Source organism: Zingiber officinale, chromosome 5B, assembly GCF_018446385.1.
Source record: "Zingiber officinale cultivar Zhangliang chromosome 5B, Zo_v1.1, whole genome shotgun sequence".
NCBI classification, from domain to species: domain Eukaryota; kingdom Viridiplantae; phylum Streptophyta; class Magnoliopsida; order Zingiberales; family Zingiberaceae; genus Zingiber; species Zingiber officinale.
The window spans coordinates 93,647,038-93,657,313 of NC_055995.1; positions in this window are offsets into that span (position 1 = coordinate 93,647,038).

Sequence of the window (10,276 nt, forward strand, 5' to 3'; positions counted from 1 at the left end):
TTCTGGTTGGCAGAAATTACCCAAGCAAGTAGAGCAGTGGAAGAGCCAAGGAGATATGATGGAGCTCAGTAGCTGCTAAAACCTTCTGTTGGAAGGCGCTTTCAAGCACTTAAAGGTGCCTTCAAGATTTTATGTAAGGCGCCTTCAAGCGACTAAAGGCTCCTTCAATCCTTCATCGAAGACACCTTCAACCAGGCAGATTTCCATTGACAATGGATAAACTTTTATCCACTGGTGCCTTGTTGGAGGCGCCTTCCACGTTATTGAAGGCGCCTTCCAGTTATGGATAAGTTTTTTCAGGGGCTATAAAAAGACCCCTGAACCTAGAAAATAGATATCAACTCTTGTATTCTTTTCCTAGCACATTTCTGAGCATTCAACAACTGTAATAGGCTTCCCCGCCTACATGAAGGAGATCTTTTCAACGCTTTCTTCTATCTTAGATTAACAACCACCTAGGTTGTATTCAAGTAACTCCTTTGTGTCTTTTACGTATTAGTTTCTTAATTTTATATTTATAAGTGTGATAGTAATTTGAGTTGAAAGATCGAGAAGAGTTTTCTTTTGCTTGTTCACAAACAATTCACCTTCAATTGCCGGCCCCGTTGTGACAACAAGTGGTATTAGAGCCAAGTTTGCTTCAGAAGGACTAACCACCGAATGAAGCACATGAGATGGCCTAACCAAGTATCTGTTGGTATCCCAAGGTAGTTTTGATATGATCAAACAAGTTAAGTTAGGTCCTGTGGTGTTTAACCTTCTGTCTAAGTGTGCAGTAACTTAGGAGCACAGGAAGCCGAGCAAAATACTAAGCTAGCGAGAAGGACGGCACGAGAGAGAGCTGACAGGCTCGATGCGTCTAAGGGATGAGGGGCTGTGGAAGAGTATGTAGGTGGACGAGAAGGAGGCACATGACATTTCTGAGTGACGAGAAGTTGGAGCGGAAGCTTGCTCTAGAAGGTCGGAAGTTGGGTTCGGGTTAGCGCTATTGCGGATGGCCGAAATCACCCAAGCGAGCGGAGCTGGAGCGGAAGACCTAGACCGAAGCAAGTGGAGCCGAAGCTGGAGGCTCGGAGAGAAAGTCAACAAAAGGTTGACTTTCACCTTCGGGGCGCCCAGAACCATTCCGAGCGCTCGGAGTAGTCCAGGGCGCCCGGAACCCTTCCGGGCGCCTGGAACCCAAAACTTAGCCAAATTTGATGTGGCACATACCGTTGCATTAGGGATAAAATATTATCCCATTCCATGCACATGAAACCCTTCCAAGCGCCCCGAGCAAGGCTATATAATCAGCCTTGCTCCCAGAAGCTAAAGACAACAAGAATTATTCAAGCAACACTTGTACATGCTTCTTTGTCTGTTTTAGCTTCATTTTTCTGTGCTTCATTGCTGTAAAAAGGCTTCTCCACCTAAAGGAGAAATTAGCGCAACTTTCTTTCTTGGATTAACAACCTCTCCGATTGTAACCAAATAAAATTCTCTATGTCTATGTCTTTTCAACTTATTTCTTATTTTGTCTATGCAAGTGTTTTATTTTATGTTATAAGTCCGAGGAAGGTTTGTTTTGCTTGATTTGTGTAGGAGCTATTCACCCCCCCTCTAGCTGGCCACCAAGGGTCCTAACAAGTGGTATCAGAGTCAGGGCGCTTCAGGAGGACAAACCGCCAATCGAAGTACCGAATCGATGGCCGGACCGAGCATATACCCACCAAAGTTCGAGGGGGAATTCATGAGCTAGAAAAAGAGAATGCAGGTATTCTTTAAAATCAATTTTGAATTACTTTTAATAATGAAGTTCGGTTTTGTAGAACCCGAATGTAAGGAAGAATACCAGTGGACAAAGAAAGAGCAGGTCGACTACATGGCAAATGGCAAAGCAGAGTTCCATCTGTTGAGCATCCTATCGCCACAAGAAGTCAATTGGATCGGCGCTTACAACTCAGCAAAGGAGCTTTGTGAGATGTTCCTTAAGCTACATGAAGGGACGTCCGAAGCCAAGCTCGTGAGACAAGATCTGCTAAGGAACTAGCTGAGTAACATAAAATTAGAAGTAGAAGAAACCATTGCACATCTTCACTTGAGAATGAAGGAATTAATCACCGGACTCACGAATCTCAGAGAAAAGGTAAGCAACTGAGATTCACTAAGGTACGCGCTTAATGCATTTCCTAGAACTACCGAGTATGCATCATTAGTAGATTCTTACTATATATCTAAATATTTAGTATCTGTCACTTTAGAAGAAATGTTTTCAACATTTGAAGTCCATGAAACGAGATGTGCAGATTCAAAGAATGAGCCAAAGTACAATATTGCCCTCAAGGCGAAGATGGATGGACTAGATTCAGAATCCTCTCTCCATGATGAAGAAACGGCGATAATGGTAAATCAATTTAAAAAGTTATTCAAATCTAGAAAATCCAACCATATGCAAGGTAGAAAGAGAAGAAAAATCAAATGCTACCACTACAATGAAGAAGGGCATGTTAAAAACAACTGCCCTAAATTAAAGAATAAGGACAAGGACAAGGACAAGGACAAGGACAAGAATAAGAAGCCCATCCAAACGAACAAGCACAAAAACCTGAAGGTGATATGGGATGAAACATCATTCGAATATGAGATTAAGGTATTCTCTGGACTTGCGTTAATAGTAAGCCATCAAGAAAACGAACACGAAGCAAGCTCGTTCGAAATGAGCATCGAGAGCATCGATGAAGGGGGAGCTACATTGGAAGAGAGCAGCAATTCAGGGGGAGCTACGAATAACAAAATCGACAAGGTAAATCATGTACGATCTCTTCCTCCTGATAAATTATTCGAATTTGTTAAACTATTATCAAAAAACTGTTACATATTGGAGAAAAAAATAAGGAATTAATTTTAGATAAATCCTACTTATTAGAAGATTTTGAAGAATTAAAATTAGAAAATGAAAAATTGAAAACACAAGTAGAAAACTTGAAAAATCATACATGTTTAACTGTTCAAACTCAAAATTTTAAAAGACAAAGCTGGTATCTTAGATTTCACAGGGGTCAAATTAGAAAAATTTTCAAAAGTTATGTACCCCTAAAATTTCTGATTAATCTTGTAGGAAGAAACCTATATTGGGTTCCAAAAACTTGTATAAATTAAAGTTTAATTGGACTTAGGACTTTTAGAGAGTATATTAAATGTTTGATTTCCTTAAGAGGCTTTGTCTAGAAAGTGATTGTTGCTCCAATAACCAAGAAGGCGTAATGCCTCACCACAGCCTAGAAACCAATTAATGAAGTAAAATATTTAATTGACTAACTGACAAAATATTTAAATATGAAAAAATAATGCTTTAAATAATTATCAAAGTTACTCAAACTTTTTTTTCATTTTTTTTTCAAAACTTAATGTTTTTAAAATTATCTATCTTACAAAGATTTTTTTAATATAAAAAACTTTGCTTTACAAAATATTTTTTCAAACATCTCAAAGTTTTTTTTTTTTTAACTTTATCAATTTTTTTATTAAAAACTTAAAGTTTCTAAAATTACTGTAAATTTTTAAGTGATATCAAAATTATTTTCAAAAACTTGATAAGTTTTTCAAAGTGTTGGAAAATCAGAGTTTTTTCTTTAAAAATAACTTTCTAAAAAGTTACCGTTAGATTTTTTTTTGGTACCCCATTTTTTATGTGATCAAATGGGGAGAAGGGAAGATTAAGTTTAGGGGGAGGTGGCTTAAACTTTTTTAATTTTTACATTTTATTGCAAAATTTATTTCTTTTACTTTATGTTGGTTTATCCTAACTTAACTTGGATTGCTCACATCAAAAAGGGAGAGATTGTTGGTACCCCAAGGTAGTTTTGATGTGATCAAATAAGTTAAGTTAGGTCCTGTTGTGTTTAACCCTGTGTCTAAGTGTGCAGGAACTTAGGAGCACAGGAAGTCAAGCAAAAGACGCAGCTAATGAGAAGGACGACATGGGAGAGAGCCGACGGGCTCGGTGCATCTAAGGGACGAGGGAATGCGGAAGAGTACATGGGTGGATGAGAAGAAGGCGCGTGGCATTTCCGAGGGACGAGAAGCCAGAGTGGAAGCTTGATCGAGAAGGCCGAAAGTTGGGTTCGGGTGAGCCCTATTCCAGATGACCGAAATCACCCAAGCGAGCAGGGCCAGAGTGGAAGACCCGGACTGAACCAAGTGGAGCTGAAGCTGGAGGCACGGAGAGAAAGTCAACAAAAGATTGACTTTCACCTTCGGGGCGCCCAGAACCATTCCGGGCGCCCGGAACCCTTCCGAGCGCCTAAAATCCAAAACTTAGCTAAATTTAATGTGGCACATACCGTTACGTCGGGGATAAAATTTTATCCCATTCTAGGTGTCTGGAACCCTTCCAGGCGTCCCGAGCAGGACTATATAAGCAGCCCTGCTCTCAGAAGCTAAAGACAACAAGAATTATTCAAGCAACACTTGTACACACTTCTTTGTCTATTTTAGCTTCATTTTTCTGTACTTTATTGCTGTAAAGAGGCTTCTCCGCCTGAAGAAGAAATTAGCATGATTTATTCCTTGAATTAACAACCTCCCCGGTTGTAACCAAGTAAAATTCTCTGTGTCTCTGTCTTTTCAGTTTATTTCTTATTTTATCTATACAAGTGTTTTATTTTAAGTTTTAAGTTCGAGGAAGGTTTATTTTTCGTGATTTGTGTAGGGGCTATTCACCCCCCCTAGTCGGCCGCCAAGGGCCCTAACAGCATCTACCCACCAAAGTTCGAGGGAGAATTCGCAAGCTAGAAAAAGAAAATGGAGGTATTATTTAAAACTAATTTTGAATTACTTTTAATAATGAAATTCAGCTTTGTAGCACCTCAAGATAAAGAAGAATATCAATGGACGAAGAAGGAGCAGGCCGACTTCGTGGCAAACGGAAAAGTAGAGTTCCACCTATTGAGCGTCTTACCGCCACAAGAAGTCAATCGGATCAGCATCTACAAATTAGCAAAGGAGCTTTTGGAGAAGTTCCTTGAGCTACATGAAGGGGCGTCCGAAGCCAAACTCGTGAGACGGGATATGCTAAGGAACCAGTTAAGTAACATAAAATTGGGAGAAGAAGAAACTATTACACACCTTCACTCAAGAATGAAGGAACTCATCACCGAAATCATGAATCTCGGAGAAAAGGTAAGCAATCGAAATTCACTAAAGTACGCACTTAATGCTTTTCCTAGAAATACAAAATGGGCATCATTAGTAGATTCCTATTATATCTCTAAGAATCTAGAATATGTTACTTTAGAAGAATTATTTTCAACTTTTGAAGTCCATAAAACAAGATGTGCAAATTCAAAGAAGGAGCCAACGCACAACATTGCCCTGAAGGCAAGAACGAATGATCTAAACTCCAAAGCATCATTTAATGAAGACAAAATGGCTCTAATGGTAAGAAAATTTAGTTAATTCATTAAATCTAATAAATTTAATAGGTCATAGGCAAAGAAGCACTTTTAGAGCAAGAGAAAGGTCTGATGCTACAACTACCAAGGGGAAGGACACATCAAAGATGACTGCCCAAAACTAAAGAACAAAGAGAAGGACAAGGGAAATAAACCAACAAGATCCAAGCACAAGAATTTGAAAGCCACATGGGATGAATCATCATCCTCTGAGTCTAAGATGAAAGTTTTTTCGGAGTAGGCTTACTGGCCGACCACCAAGAATAAGCTGAAAGTAGCTAAAAAATGAGCATTGATGAAGGGGGAGGATCATCAGAGGAAAGCTCCGATGAAGGGGGGGCATCAGTTCACAAGGTTAGTGAGGTTTAGAAATTAGAAAATGAAAATACTGATTTGAAAAGATAATTAGCCAAGGCATGCCCATTAAAATTATTTGATAGTTTAAAGTTAGAAAATAAAAAATTAAAAGAAAAAATAGAATTATTCAAATAAAATTCTACATGCACAAATACCTATAATCATTCCAATGTTAGACCTATCAGTAGCCTAAACTGGTATTTATCAGTTCATAGGGGTCAACTTAGAAAAATCTCCAGAAGTAATATACCCCCCAAATTTTTTGTTAACTCAGTAGGAAGGAACCTATATTGGGATCCAAAATCATATTTGGATTGAATTTTCCTTTGAGCTTTTAGAGAGAAAATTAAATGTTTAATTTCTTTAAGAGGCTTTGTCTAGAAAGTGGTTGTTTCTCCAATAACTAAGAAGACCTAGTGCCTCGCCATAGCTTGGAAGCCAATTAATGAAATGAATATTTATTTAACTAATTGTTAAGCATTTAAATTAACTAATGCTTTCAATGTTGGTAAAAAATTCTATCAAAAATTATTTAGAATTTTTTTATCACTTATAATTTTTTTTTTAATGAACCCTATTTTTTTAATGTGATCAAAAGGAGGAGAAGTGAAGAAAAGGCTAGGAATTGCAAGTTTTTTTGCTTAGGAATTCTCACTTACAAATCTTTTACTTGCAATTTTTTTTTACTTGCAAATTTTTACTTAGAAATTTTTGGGAAAATTTTTTACTTAGAAAATTTTCTTACTTGCAAAATTAAAACTATTTCTTTTTGTGGTTTATCCTAACTTAACTTGAGTTTGATCACATCAAAAAGGGGGAGATTGTTGGAATCCTGTGGTTGTTTTGATGTGATCAACCAAGTCAGGTTAGGTCTTGTTAGTATTTGATCTCTATATCTAAGTGTGCAGGAGCTTAGGAGCACAGGAAGTCGAGCGGAAGACGTAGCTAGCGAGAAGGATATCACGGGAAGAGAGTAAATAGACTCGGTGCATCCGAGGGATGAGGTGCTGTGGAAAAGTACACCGGCGAACAAGAAGGACGTGCACGGTGGTTTGAGAGAGGAGAAGCCGGGGAGAAAGTCTGCTCTAGGAGAAGGTCAGAAAATGGGTTCGGGTGAGCCCTATTCCAGTTGGCAGAAATCACCCAAGCAAGTGGAGCAGCGGAAGAGCCAAAGGAGATATGGTGGAGCTCGGTAGCTGCTGAAGCCTTCTGTTAGAAGGCGCCTTCAAGCACTTGAAGGCACCTTCAAGCTTTTATGGAAGACACCTTCAAGCGACTGAAGGCGCCTTCAATCCTTCAGGGATGGCACCTTTAAGCCCTTTGAAGGCACCTGCAGATTTTGCCATTAACAGTGGATAAATTTTTATCCATTGGTGCCTTACTGGAGGCGCCTTCCACCTTATTGAAGGCGCCTTCCAACTACGAATAAATTTTTTCAGGGGCTATAAAAAGACCCCTGGACCTATGAAATATATATCAACTCCTGTATTCTTTTCCTAGCACATTTGTGAGCATTCAACAATTGTAATAGGCTTCTCAGCCTACATGAAGGAGATTTTTTCAATGCTTTCTTCTGTCTTGGATTAACAACCACCTAGTTCGTTGCCAAGTAACTCCTTTGTGTCTTTTACTTATTAGTTGCTTAATTTTCTATTTATAAGTGTGCTACTAATTTGAGTTGAAAGATCGAGAAGGGTTTTTCTTTTACTTGTTCACAGACAATTCACCTCTGATTGTCAGCCCTGCTGCGACAACAAGATGATCGTATTTTATTGAGTACTGAAATGTCTCCTTCTCTATTTGATTTGTTGGGTGTTAGGAAATATATTTAATTTATCCTCCATCAGTTCAGGAAAAATACCTTTGACTTCATTTGTTGACCAGGCGAAGACATCATAGTTTTTATTAAGGCAGTCTTCTAGTTTTTGCTTCAAGCATGGCTCTAGATTGGCAAAGATTTGTGTAACACCATCTTCCTGCTCGGGATGAATCCGGATCTCCTCTTGTTCATCTTCCTTCGTTCGGTGAGGTTTCTCATCTTTAGTCAGTCGGGGTAAGGGAAACTTCTGGGCAATTTGAAAGGTTTCCATAGTTCTCCGAACTTTTCGGGACTCTAGTCGAATAATATTCACATAACACTTTCGAGATTTGATTTTTTGGTGATAAGTGGAAATGACTACATGGAAAGCGTTTAGTGCAAGTCACCCCAAAATCACATTGTAAGAGGAAGCAATGTCCACCACCATAAAGGGGTCCTCCTAGTTCTCTCTAAAGCAGCATCTCCGAGTGATACTGAGAGGGAAATCATTCCAAGTGGTTGTACTTGATGCCCAGTAAACCCGACCAATGGTGTAGCCAAGGGTTGCAGCTCTTCATTATCAATTTACATTTGGTCTCTTTTTTAAGATAATGTTGAAGAAATTCCCTATATCCACAAAAATACTTTTAACAATATAATTTGCAATTAGGGCTTTGATTACAAGGGCATCCTCATGTGGTGTGTCAACCCCCTCAAGGTCTTCTGGCCCAAATCTAATGGAAGGGCTGACTCTTTTATCCTGACTAGTTCCCACTGCGTGAACTTCTACTCGGCGGTCATGAGTTTTTCTCGCTTGATTGGAGTCACCATCAATAGGCCCTCCCGAGATCATCCTAATTAAGCCTTTTACAGGCCCCCAAGTGATAGATTTTCCCTTTTATTATTTTCTCCGATCATCTTTAGACGATGATGAAGCCTCTCTTTGTTGTTTTGGGGGTTCTTGTCCTCATTGTTCTTGTTGTGCCAATCAACCACTATCTTGGGTTGGTTGAGTCGACCAAGAGGAGACATACCTCGGCCTCTTATACCATATCTGAGCTGCATCTCTTTGCTGGTGATTGTTACAATTGTAGCAGTCTTCCGTGGCGTACCCGCAGGACTAATGATAAATGCAAAAATGCTCCTGCTTGGGGGTTTAGGACCCAAATGTTGGGTTGGAGGAGCAGCCTCTATATTCTAAACGACTCCTTCTACTTAACTAGCCTTGTGTTTGTAGGAGTGAGGTTCCCCTTCTTTCAAAGGAAGAGGAGGTGCTCTTAGCTTGGGATGACTATTAGGTGGGTTTAGAATTCCCAGGTCCTTTCTCTGGGCAAATTGAACTTCTTCCAAGTTCACATATTTGACCATTTGGCCAAGTAGATCATCAAAACTAGCAGGGGGCTTTCTCACTAAAGATCTAAAAAAATCTCCCTCCAAAAGGCCCTACAAGAAGGCGCTCATAAGTATTCCTGAGGTGGCCGAATGAACATCTTGCGTCATCCTATTATGCCTTTGGATATAATCTTTCAATGTCTCCTTCGGCTTCTGTTTCAAGGTAAATAAATTTTTAGAGGTTTTGTGATACCTCCTGCTGCTGGTGTAAGTGGTGTAGAATTATAGTCCTGAATTCTTCAAATGAGTGAATGGAGATTACTGGGAGTCGGGAAAAGCACCTTTGTTCTAATCCCAAGAGCATAGAAAGAAATACCCTACACTTTACTCCATCTGAATATTGGTGCAGCAGTGACATATTCTCGAACTTACAGAGATAGTTCTCGGGATCTATTGAACCACTGTAATCTCCTGTAGTTGGTGGTCGATAATGACGAGGCAACGGAGCTTCTAAAATCTCAGGGCTAAAAGGAGAAATGACAAGATTCACTATTGACCCTTTGTTGTTGCCTGTGCCCTAGCGGAATCACATGTGGGAGTATTTCTAACGGATGACTCCACTGATCTAGTCCCACACCACCAGTTTACCTTGACGTCGATCAGGACAAGTGGGGTTGTTCCAACTTTGCAATAGGCACCATCCTAGGTGGAGGGAGGTTTACTCGTTCCTGAGGCCTTGTTGCCTGCTGCTATTTCACTTGGTTCACTTGTTGCTGCAGTAATGCATCTCTCATGGTGTCAACTACAATCTAGGTCAACTCTATTGGGACCGAAAATGTAGCTAGAGGGGGGGTGAATAGCTCGTCGCGTGCTAGGTGCTCGTCGTTGCTTGTCTCTTCAAAGATATGCAGTGGAAATATAAGAAACAACTACAACAACGCTAACAAATGGATTTTACTTGGTATCCACCTCACAAGAGGTGACTAGTCCAAGGATCTACGCACACACACACCTCCACTAATAAACACTCTTTTTCAGTAACTACCGAAGGCGGAGAAGCCCTACAAGACTCTCAATACAGAAAGAAAGGAAAGGGAACAAAAGTATAAGCAAAGCTTACAATGAATACAAGAAACCCTAACCCTCGCTTTCTTCTTCTTGCTTTTGATCCACCTCTTGACTTGGGAGAGCCTCCAAGAACCTTTAAGAACTGGCGATCTGGAGTTTGGAGAGAGTTGTGGAGTTGCTGTCGAGGATCTGGAGTGAACAGTGCAAAGTCTACCGAAGAAGACGCACGCCAATAGCCTTTATCTGTGCCAACGGTCGGATCCCGATCGATTGGATTGCTCCAAATCGA